The following is a 13,099-nucleotide window of genomic DNA, read 5'->3' on the forward strand; positions in this document are numbered from 1 at the left end:
CCTGAAACGATATTTTATACCAAAAACAAGAGTATATATTCCAGAGGTGTGCAAAAACTTGAATTTCACATTAACTGCGGAAATTCGAACTAAACGAAGCCCATGGTAATTATTATGGAGAAAATCAAATTTTGCCAATTTTCACACCTCTAGTAGGAACGCTTTAATATTAGATCTGTTGGGATTTTTGTGGTGTCGAATTAACTTTTACCAATTTATTTATTCCAATCTGTTTTTTTTTTTTCTAAAAATAATTTTCATCAATGACCAATTTTCCTGAAATTTAAAATTTACAAAAAAAATTTTTTTTCAAAACCAAAATTAACGAAAATAAATTTTTTCAAAAATACTTTCTGCACAGAAAAAACCTGATCTCAAAATGAGTACAAAATTTCACAGAAAATTAAAAGACATTAAAATAAGCTGCAACGCTTATTATTTTAATCCAATTTTGCTTATTTTAATCCATTTTGGTATTAAAATAAGCAAAATTGGATTAAAATAATAAGCGTTGCAGCTTATTTTAATTACTTTTAATTTTTTGTGTTATACTCAATTTGATACGCATCAAAAATGGGACAGGCAGATGGCGCCACGTCTATGTCATTTAATATGAATTCATTTTGAGATGCAACAAATATGAGTCCAACTTTTTTCTGTGTGGAACATTTTAAACAAACCACATTTCACTGCCCACGATGGGCTTGAACCAACTTTGAATAAAGGATCATAGCACACCTTTTTTATTACAAATTTTGGTTATTTAGGTCATAAATAGCGTGTAAAAAAATTATAGCCCATAACTTGTCGAGCCGTTTTTGAGAAAACTCATTTTGAAAGAAAATCTAGTTTTCTTTGGAAAATTTAATACATTTACATTGAATTCCCAATTCATGCAATATCCTATTAAATAGGACAGATCTATTGCGACAGATATGTAGTATCAATTGCTTAAAATACGTGAAATGTTTTGATGATTTTAAAACCGTTGTGTAATCGTGTTTTTCTTCGACTCTTGATGTTAATTATAAAAAATTTATTTCTAACTTTAAAAAAAGTTATTATGATTTGAACATTTCCGTTACGCCGAAAGTCCATGCCGTGATATTTTATGTTTCTCAGTTTTGTGAGAAATCAGGCGAGGGATTGGGATTTTATAGTGAGCAAGCTGTAGAATCCTTACATTCAGACTTCAAGACAACTTGGGCCAAATATAAAGTTTTTGACAAGCATCCGGAATATCCATCAAAATTACTTAGAGCAGTACAAGAATATAACGCTCAACATATTTAAGCCTGCGATTTAAAAATCTGAAGTATTAGTGTCTAAAATTCTGTACAATTGAGTTGTTAAATTCTACATTTTATAAAAGTTTATGATATATCTGGTACAGTTTCGTCCATTAAAGGGTTTTTCTCTTATACTATAAAATTTTTTTATTTTTTTACAAAATACAGTCAATTTATTTAAACAAATAATGTATTACTTAAAAAATTAAATTATAATTTCTGAAATATCGTTTTATTTTCATTATAATTTGGAAAAAGTATAAATGTCATAATTGAAATACTTAAATTGGGAATTCAATGTAAATGTATTAAATTTTCCAAAGAAAACTAGATTTTCTTTCAAAATGAGTTTTCTTAACCACTTGAGCGTCATGGCGTTCCAACTGGCGTCGTGCGTGGCAGTGACAGAAGCGTCAAAAATGCATAAATGGCGTTCCTACTTGAATTCAATTTGTAAAGTCTGTAGACATAATTAACTAACTATAACTTACTTTTTATATTTTTTGAGATTAAGCAAGACGTATGTGACACGAAAAAATTATTTTTTTAAACATTCAAACAGTTTTTTCGAAATTTAAAGTCGACAATTTTTGGTACTTTTTTGCGAATGGCGTTCTAACATTTACTCAATAAAATTATATTTCTGCTTCCAAAAACTGTGCAAAACACCCAAATCTTGTTACTCGGGGATTTTCGGGATCGCTGAACATGAATTTGATGCCAAATTGACAATTTGACAGTTGACAGCTGTCAATTCGACTGTCAACTTCTATAAAAAAACAATTATTTTTTATGAAAATAACTATATAAGGGTTTTCGGGGTCGCTGATTACGAATATGAGATCAAATTGACAATTTGACAGTTGACAGCTGTCAATTAAACTGTCAACTTCTATAAAAGACAATTATTTTTTATGAAAATAACTGTATAAGGGTTTTTGGGGTCACTGATTACAAATATGAGATCAAATTGACAATTTGACAGTTGACAGCTGTCAATTCAACTGTCAACTTCTATAAAAGAGAATTATTTTTTATGAAAATAACTGTATAAAGGTTTTTGGGGTCGCTGATTACGAATATGAGATCAAATTGACAATTCGACAGCTGTCAAATCAACTGTCAAATTTATAAAAAGTGATTAATTTTAATGAAAATAATAGTATAAGGGTTTTCGAGGTCGCTGAATACGAATATGTGGTCAAATTGAAAATTTGATAATTGACAGCTGTCAATTTAACTGTCAACTGTCAAATTGTCAATTTGATCTGATATTCGTAATCAGCGACCCCAAAAACCTTTATACAGTTATTTTCATAATAAATAATTGTCTTTTATAGAAGTTGACAGTTGAATTGACAGCTGTCAACTGTCAAATTGTCAATTTGATCTCATATTCGTAATCAGTGACCCCAAAAACCCTTATACAGTTATTTTCATAAAAAATAATTGTCTTTTATAGAAGTTGACAGTTGAATTGACAGCTGTCAACTGTCAAATTGTCAATTTGATCTCATATTCGAAATCAGCGACCCCGAAAACCCTTATATAGTTATTTTCATAAAAAGTAATTGTTTTTTTATAGAAGTTGACAGTCGAATTGACAGCTGTCAACTGTCAAATTGTCAATTTGGCATCAAATTCATGTTCAGCGATCCCGAAAATCCCCGAGTAACAAGATTTGGGTGTTTTGCACAGTTTTTGGAAGCAGAAATATAATTTTATTGAGTAAATGTTAGAACGCCATTCGCAAAAAAGTACCAAAAATTGTCGACTTTAAATTTCGAAAAAACTGTTTGAATGTTTAAAAAAATAATTTTTTCGTGTCACATACGTCTTGCTTAATCTCAAAAAATATAAAAAGTAAGTTATAGTTAGTTAATTATGTCTACAGACTTTACAAATTGAATTCAAGTAGGAACGCCATTTATGCATTTTTGACGCTTCTGTCACTGCCACGCACGACGCCAGTTGGAACGCCATGACGCTCAAGTGGTTAAAAACGGCTCGACAAGTTATGGGCTATAATTTTTTTACACGCTATTTATGACCTAAATAATCATTTGTAATAAAAAAAGGTGTGCTATGATCCTTTATTCAAAGTTGGTTCAAGCCCACCGTGTGCCAGCAGCAAGTTCATGTTATTCAATTTACAAAATTAGACTACAGCAGTCAGATCGCAATAAAGAATTTCATGATATTTCCCGAAGGCGTTACTTCGTTGCCTCATTACACATAAAGCTTTTGATAACAAAAATTTTTGTTAATTAAAGTTCTAGACATGTACTTTTAGGTAATAAATATTTTTTAAAAAAATTTCATGGTTTATTAAGAAAACATTTTTAAAAAAGACTTTTTTTCGAGTTACAACTGGTGTAATCCCCTTAAGGTTATGTGGGAACCTCCCACGTGACCGAATATGGGAAAATGTGTTTTGGTAGTATACGTTTCACTCTAAAATGAGAAAAGATTTTTGTCTAAAATTTTGAGGGATGATAGATTATGTTACTTGTTATTTCGCTGCTCTCCGAAAAATACATAATTTTTTAGTAAAATTATTAAAAAATGAAGTTTAAAAAGTGGCATTTTTAAACGAAAATGAAAACAAAGATGGTGGCGCATACACAGACGTTGCTTGAGTGTGTCAGTGCCCCAGTAAACAGCGCCAATTCGAGCGAGTGGCCGCTAAATGAACTATGATATAATACATTATTTTACTATTTATTGCTTTATTTTTATTATTTTTGCCTTAAGTTATGGTAAATGAGTAGAAATGCGAGATTCCTTGTACCAAACAAAATCATTTCTCCAAAATTTTAACCCAAAATCATTTTTTATTTTAGAGTAACTTTCAAACCACAAAAAAACGTTCTTTGCCCACATACCCTTAAAGAAAATGGATCAAAGAAAATAGAAAAACAATAGAAAAAGAATATTTTTCCAATTGTTTACAATTCTAGGAGCAGTCAGTCAAGTTCATAGAGGGCAAAGTAAAACGATTGGGCTGCCGTTAGTGTATGCACTTTTAGAAATCTATAACGAGAAGTGTCAGGTATAACGTCAGATTTAAAATTTCACTAAAATTTTTATGTAAATTTATTTTTTTTTTTTTGAAAAAAGTATTTTTGGAGAAACCCAATTTGGAAATGTAAATTTTTGGAAAAAATAATGAAACAAATCAAACAAAAACATTAAAAACAAAACTTTGAAATTGGTGGATTGGTGAAAGTGATTCCCATTCAATTTTTATTTATAGCAGTATTTTATAAACTGTATTTTATAATGAGACGAATTTTCATATTAAACGATTTCTATTTAACTAAGTAAAAAAAAATTTTTATCCTTTATAACATATATATATCTCGACTTACATGAAGTCGTTGTACTCAGTGCAACTTTTGCACATTTTATGTTCAGATTTGTAGGGTTTCAGAAATTTTTTTTTTAAATATAAGAATCAGCTATGTTTTAATGCCTGGCAGTACTCTTTTACTAGTCTATAAAATCGCGCTTTTATAGGTCAACCTTCCAGGAAAATTCGTTGCTACAATGGTTCAATTTTACGACTATATTATAATAGATATATAAAAAAAGAGAAACGTCAATTGATTTATTGTCTTTGTCATCGATATCTGTCACTATTGATTCACTTAAATATTTTTTTTTATCGTTTTTTATAACTGATTCTTAAACTTTTTTTTATTTTATTATAAAATTAAATTAAAAGTTATGAACAAATTTATTTTTTAAACAAATTGTTTAAAAATTAATATTTTTTTAAAATAATAATTTTTGCTTCCTCGTGGAGGAAGCTTTGTAGTCCTTTCGTTTATAAAACTTTTCAAAGTGGCGGAAACAAATTTTTTTCTTTATAGAAACATGTTATATGAGATCCTGATCAATTGTCCGGATGTATGTATGCGTGTGTGTGTGTGTGTGTGTGTGTGTGTGGATCCCTTTTTTGTTTAGAAGATAACTTTAACAGGTTTTAATGGATTTAGATAAAATTTGGTAGGCTCATTTATCATATTAATATCTCAAATCTGACCAAAGGATTTTCAAAAATACTATCACTACAATTTACCGAATTTTGAGAGAAACGAAACTCAATGAGAAAAAATTTAATAAAATAAATTGCACATTCTACACCATTACACTAGGTACTATCAAACTCTACACGAAATAAAATTTACAATAACAATTTTAAATTCTATATTTTTAATTTTATTATTTTTTATTCAATTGTACACTGTTTACTTCGACACATTATAAAAACATCTTTGTAAGTAAAATTACTTTTTACATTTACGAATAAATTTTTAATGAAAGTTTTAATATATTTCATTTATTCTATTGACGACGCTTAAAAACGTATCGATTGGCCTATTCTTGACACCTTATACGATCAGGGAAAAATTATTTACTTTAAAATATTAAATAGAATATTCATATACACTTTAAAAAAGCATGAGTACAAAAGAAATAATTTTTTATTTTTGTTTAAAAAAGAACCATTTTTTATAAACAAATTAATTTTTTTAACATTGGACCCTATTATTTTTTTTATTTTATTTTTATTTAATACCTGGAAGTATTAAGAAGATTTTACAAATAGTTTTAGAGTGGGTCTAAAGATCCTTTTTGTTTAAATAATTTATTTAAAAAAATTTTAATTTTCGTTTTTTTATTTTTCAAAATAATAAAATGTATTTTAGTTTTTTGCTTTTCTATGAGTAAAAGTGAAAAATTCTAGTTGTTAAAAAACTTTTTATTTTGAAAATGAAAAAAAAAATTTTTTAAACAAAATAATCAGACCCACACTAAAACTTTTTGCAAATTCTTCATTATAGTACTTCCGGGTATGTAAAATTAAAAAAAAGTAATGAAAATCGGATTTAAAGTTTAAAAAAATTAATTTGTTTTAAAAAAATAATTATTTTCTGTAGGAAAATTAAATTTTTTTTCCTATATTTCGAAATTAAAAAAGAAAAATAGAAAAATTTTTAAAAATTCATAACTTGGAAATTTGAGCACTTATTAAAAAATAAAAAAATACGTACACAATTTTTTTCTCTAAAGAACAAAATAAAATATAATTTGCTAATATTTAATATATATATATATATAATTATTCTTTGACATAGTTTTTCAAAATTTTAATTAAAAACTATTTTAACTTACAATGTTTATTACTATTATTTTTTATAATATTTTTATAAACATTTTATAATTTTTATTAATACATAAATAAACAATAATAATTAAACTATTGAATCAATTTAAGACAAATAAAAATTAAAAATTTTGTTTTCTGTCACACTGATACCTATATTTATATACAAAACTTTGAAATTTACTTTTATTTATATTTTTCCTTTTTTTTTTGCAGCCATAGATTTAAATTGTGTGAACGTAAAACATATTTTCTGATAGATTCAGCTTTTTCAAACCGAGCAAAATTTCAGTGTTAATATTCAATCTATGTGCTGTACCGATAGGATGATAAATGGGATCTACCCTTGCAGAAGGGGAAAGTACAGTCAGTGCAGAAATTTTCTATATACATATACGAGTTCACGGAAAAGTTATGTTGTCAGGTATATATACGAATGCTTTGGCAAATTGCTTAGAGGCGTTTCTCAAGAATGTTAATGCATTAATTAAATAACAAGAGCTTTATATAGTTAAAAAATACATTTGTACAAAGCTGCAATGGAGAAAACCAATAATTCTCACGCTCGAAAGAAACGCGCGTTAATTATTTAATAGGATTATTTAGCAAAGACTGAATACGTACTAAATTAATTAAAAAATCAATTTTTGTTGTTGTTGTTGTTTTAAAGTACCAGTAGCCGGAATCAATAAACAATTAGTGTTACGAAAAATTTGTGTTCAACATTAAATAACAGTAAAAAATTGCAAAAAAATAGAAGATAATATATACTATGTTTTTTAACAATAACTATTCATGTAAATTTATATAATATATAATTTTAATATAATTTTGTAAATACTAAGAGTTGCTGCACAAAAGGCATTTTTACTTTTTTTTAAGAAATTTGTAAGACCGTAAATTATAATTAAATAATTAAATAAATAAATGAAAGAATTTTTTTGAAATTTACACATTAATACATTGTTCCGAAAAAAAATAATCAAATAAATTTTTATGATAAATATTAATTTTATTCAATTTGATAGTAAACTATAGTTCATTTGTTCTTACTCTCTAAATCTGAATTAGTAAAAATTTTTACTAATTTGAATTAGTGACTCACTTTTTGCTATTGAATTAGTTAAATTTCACTAATTATTAGTCAAAGTTACTAATAATTAGTAAAATTTTACTAATTCAATAGCAAAAAGTGAGTCACTAATTCAAATTAGTTAAAATTTTTACTAATTCAAATTTAGAGAGTAAATTTCAAAATTTTGGTGTTTTTCAAAGTAAAAACCTTTTTTTTTTTATTTCTATGTACGAGAAAAAAGAAATCAATAAGAAATTTTGAATTATGAGTGTATTCTTAAAAATTGTCAAATAATGCACAAACTGGGTCAAGAGGGGGGAAATTCAACAAATCGGATATGTATACGATATACATGATAAATGCAACACACTTGCTAAACAAATTTTTAGTATAAATAAAAAAAATTATGATTATTAATTTCTATTTTTAATTTTTAGATTTTTTTGTTTTACAAAAACATAATAATATCGGCCCTGTAAAAAAATGTCAAAAAAAAATTATATTAACTAGATTTCTAATTATAATTCACGTCAGTGAAGTTCAGAATGTTTATATGATCAACGATTCAGAAGAAAAAATATTTTTCTATTCAAATTATTATAATATTTTGTTTAAAAAAAAAATTTTTATAACGTTACTCGATCAAAAACTTAAAAAAAAACAATTTTTTATTTTTCAAAATGTATTTTTTTTCAATCGTTGATAATAAACGTTGTTATCTTCACCGACAATATAATTCTTAGCAAGAAATAATGTAATAATTAAATTTCCTTGTTACTATTCCTAATTTTGAGGTTATGTTTGCTTTGGATCTAATCTTTGATCAAACTTTTAGGTTATGTTTTCACTTTGACCTATGATTTTTTGAACTTGAAGTATTTAACTTATAGGTACTGTAGGCATTTTGACTTATGACCTTTAATTTTGAGGTTATGTTTGATCTATGACTGAATTTTGAGGTTATGTTTAACATATGGCCTTTAATTCTAAAGTTATTTTTGTAGAACACAACCTCGAACCCGAGGGTCTTTTGACCTGTGATCTTCAGAATATAGATGTGGTTTTTGTAACTATTATTATTATTAAATAAAATATTTATATAAATAAATTAAGCAGCCACACAAAGAAATAAAAAAGTTCTGATCTGGAGTTCTGACTATGTTTACTATATGTTTTTGGGATCGCTAATTCCAAATCCGAGATCAGAATTTTGACATAACCTCAAAAAACCCTAAATTTGAGCTACGAATTCATCAACAAAAAAATTTTCTGATCTGGGGGTGTGGACAAGTTTACTATATATTTTTGGAGTTCCTGAATCCAAATCTGAACCACATTTAAATCCATCACTTCAGGATTCTGTCATAACCTCAAAAAACATGTGTTTCTAATGTGTTTTCTGAGGTTATGGCAGAATCCTAAAGTGATGAATTTAAATGAGGTTCAGATTTGGATTCAGGAACTCTAAAAATTTATAGTAAACATGGTTAGACCCCTAGATCAGAAAGTAAGTAGATTGAAAGTAGTAAATTTACAGAAAATTGTAAAAGTGCTTTTTTTAATGTAGTAACATAACCTTATTGAATATAGTAATTTTACAAATTTTAACACAAATATACAAATTGTGAATGTACAATCTCCAAAAAGATTTTTTACAGTGCAGCTCAAATTTGCGATTTTTTGAGGTTATGTTGTTGTGTTATTATTAAGTAATGTATTTCTAAATGAATAAATAATTAATTAATTATTTAAAGAAAAATTGAAAATAGAAATAATTATTAAAACATAGATAAAGTGCGTATTAGCTTAATATTTATATATTTCAATAAAGTCGAGATGTTAATCTAAATTTTGTATCTGTAGTTATGAATAAAATCAATAAATCCCATTAAATGCTATATAAATCCGATAATAATTATATGTTTATATAAATCCTTCATATGTACAAATATATCAGAACAAAATAGTGTTATAGTATTTAATACTAAATACTCTATTAATTAACTCTCCATAGGCAAAATAGCCTAAATGGTATTGATCGAAAAATATATAATATATATATATATAAATTACTTCCCTGAAGCTCACTTATAGTCAACGATTTAGAGAAAAAAAAATGTTTATGTAAATTCTTATAATTTTTGGACTAAAAACATTTTTACAATGCTTCTTGATTAATAATTTAGAAAAAAAAAATTTATAGGACAAAAATGTTCTTATTTTTAGAGTGAAAAATATTATTTTTGTTTTGTTTCAATCGTTAACCATAAAAACGTTGTGAACTAACACCGACTTAATAATTTATGACTATTCGATAGATCTCGTTCCAGCAGAAATTGATGTTAAATTATTTTCACATTTTTTACGACATTACCGTTAACCGAGGTAATTAGGAGAGCTGGTTGTTGGTTGTAACAAATTTCAGAATATTGAATAAATTATGAAAATTATCAAGCATTTTATAATTATAATTCCTATTATCAATAAATCAATCATTTATGCAATAAATAAGAATATAAAAAAAGAAAAAAAAAAAAAACTTGCCCCATGTTGGGGTAGGTTGTAAAATTTCTAGAAAAATTATACATGTTACAACCAGCCCCTAACTCTTCTATACCATATTCAATTTGATAATATGATATTTATTGCTATAAAAGTAAAAGAAAAACTTTATGAGCACAAAAAACAATATTGTTTATTTAAAACATACAAAAATAAATAATAAAAAAAATTCATTTTTAATATAAATAAATTGGCTTAAAGTTTTAAAATATTTCTTATTTTACAGTTTTTATATCCAAAAAAAATTGGATAATTTCGTCTTAACACATATCGCTTAAAATTTTAGAATTTTTTTTTGTTTTTTATTATTGTATATTATTTTAATCTGCTATTATGGATGCGCGCGACGTTTCTTATTTTCCAACCAATGTTACCAACATAATGAGCCAACTAAATATGGAAAACATAACCTCACTTTTCAGAATTATATTGGTACCACTGACTGTCCTATAAGAAACATCGCGCGCAGTCATAACAACTGATTAAAATAGAACAAAGTAAAAAAAAATTAATTTCTAAAATCTTTTTAACAAGTTAAAACGTAGCCCTACAATTTTCATTTTGAATATTAAAATTAGAAAAATAAGGAATATTTTGAATTTTAATTCATTTTATCTTTTGATATACAACCAAAGTGCAATTTTTTTTTTTACTTTTTATTATTGTATCTTTTAAATAAACAATTGTTTATTTTTTTTCTCAAAGAACTGTCCTTTTTGACCTTTATAAATCATTTTAAATTAAATTTCATTTAAATCCATTTAAATTAGCAAGGTTACTCCGAAATATATACCTAATAAAAAAAATTCTCGAATATGTTTGTTGCCAAAATAATGATACTAATATCGATAAATTCATCTATTATATTTAGTTATTGACGTGAATTTTCATTAAGAACGGAAAAAATTTTTTTTTTTTTTTTTATAAAATCGATTCCTGCCAAAACCAACGATCAGAAGATATCAGTCGCCTGCCACGTTTGAAGATTAATCACTCGAACTCACGTATAGGATCGATTCCTGAAAATATTTGAGGTGTATAAGTATATACGCTCTATACATATATATATACATCTCTCTTTCACTCTGACTTTCGTATACGCCTCATGTAAAAAAGCAAATTAATGAGGAATATGTACTGACAAAATAGATTTGGTAAAGTCTAAAGTAATCGCACTCTTAGGGAAATTAAAATTTAAAAAAAAAATCACCCAAAAAGTGCACACAGCCTTGTATTAAGATCGGATTTAATGTTGCGATGAGAATGTTAATTATTTTATTTTTCCCAAGAAAGAAATAATAATATAAAAAGTTTTATAAAATTCCGTATAAACTAAAAAAAAAAAAGAAAACTTATTTCTCCTCAAAGATTCAATAAAAAACACTATGAATTCTTAAATAAATTATAATATTAAGCAAAAAAATTTCTAAATAATAAATAAAATAAAAAATTAAAGATTAAAATTTTTAAACATTTTAAAAATTAAAACTAAATAAATTTTAGTTTAGAAAAGTAAAATAAAAACTCTTCTTTTTGGTTTTGGCCTATAGGGTCAGTCGGGGTAAATCCGAACGAGGGGTAAATCCGAACGCTAATTATTTCAGCTTAATTAAAATTTTTAAAAATAAGTTCGATATGAGAATTTTTACCTCAGATCCTCTTGAAGAGATTCTAAGTATTATCCCATTTTTTGTTTGTTAATTAGCAACAGCATAAACAAAGATAACAAGTATTGCAAAAAAGATTGAAAATCAAAGATGACACTCTTTCAGTATTTTGTCTCGTATTTGAAGAAAAAGAAGCTAAAAATTCATTTTATTATTTATAATTGTTTGTTATGAGTACGAGAACAGAAACTATATTTGATTTTTGCCTTCTGTAAAATTTTATTAATAATATCAGACCGTTCGTATTTACCCAAGAAAATTGGAAAACTGGGGTAAATCCGAACGGTATTTTTAATAATTTTTTTTTACATCAAAGCCACACAAAATTGTTTTTATTTGATTACACTATTATTTTAACATTATAAAAGTACATAGAAAAAAGTTTTTCTTTCTATACGTATCCTCGTTAGTAATTAATAAGCAGAAACTTAATCTCTGTTCTCTCGAAGGAGTGTTTCAATTTTTTTGCCAAATGGTTTGTTGAAAAAAGTTTTTCAGGATCTTAATAAAATTTGGTATTCTACGGTTTTTGGGGTCGCTAATTACCAATTTGAAGTCAGTTTTTCAAAATTCAAAAAGGCGGACGAGAATTAAAAAATTCATTGGATTCGCTCGAAAATTGTTACTCGGGGGGTTTCAGGGTTAGCAAATTTGATCATTTTTAAAAATAAGTTTTAGGAAAGTACGCCATTTTGAATTTAAAAAATTTGACTTTTATTTTTGTATTTACATTCAATCACTCCAAAATACTTTCTGTACCAAGTTTTGCAAAAATCCGTTATGATTTGATAAAGTTATTGAAGGTTTTAATTGTGTAATGCATTTTAATTTTTAACCTGTTTGATTTTTGTATTTATATATGATGCATTATTACATAATAGGTTTATTATCGTATTTTTTTGAGTTTTTATATAAGTTTAACAATTGCAATACTTTAAATTTATTTTCCCTAAGATTTTTCTGAAATACAGTGGCGTTCGTATTTACCCCCATATTTTAGGAAAGTTGCAAAGTATCGAGGTAAATACGAACGCTAAGTTTCCTGCGATTGTAATTTATCAAAAAAATTTTCTACCCCATAAAATTGTTCTATGGAAGTAAAGTAACAACTTCATGCACCAGAATACCGGAAGTATTTTTTTTTTAAAGAAAAAACTTATGTTATTGTTGAAACTTACTAAAAGCGTTCGGATTTACCCCGGTTGACCCTACGACTTTTATTAAAATTTAAAGAATTATTTGTTTGACGTTTCGACACAAATATTATGTCCTCATCGGAAACTACAATTAAACGTATAATATTATTTATGAGGCCAAAAAAATATATGAAACA

The 13,099-nt window shown here is 25.9% G+C and overlaps 1 protein-coding gene across 6 annotated transcripts in view; it reads right to left on the minus strand.

Annotated features, from left to right (window-relative positions):
* LOC127280826 (5-hydroxytryptamine receptor 1-like) overlaps positions 1 to 13,099 on the minus strand; it is a 262,830-nt gene that overhangs the window by 203,700 nt on the left and 46,031 nt on the right. The gene's annotated exons all lie outside the window — the stretch shown is intronic.

This window comes from Leptopilina boulardi, unplaced genomic scaffold (assembly GCF_019393585.1).
Source record: "Leptopilina boulardi isolate dan_hultmark-lab unplaced genomic scaffold, ZJU_Lbou_2.1 LbouV2_255, whole genome shotgun sequence".
NCBI classification, from domain to species: Eukaryota; Metazoa; Arthropoda; class Insecta; order Hymenoptera; family Figitidae; genus Leptopilina; species Leptopilina boulardi.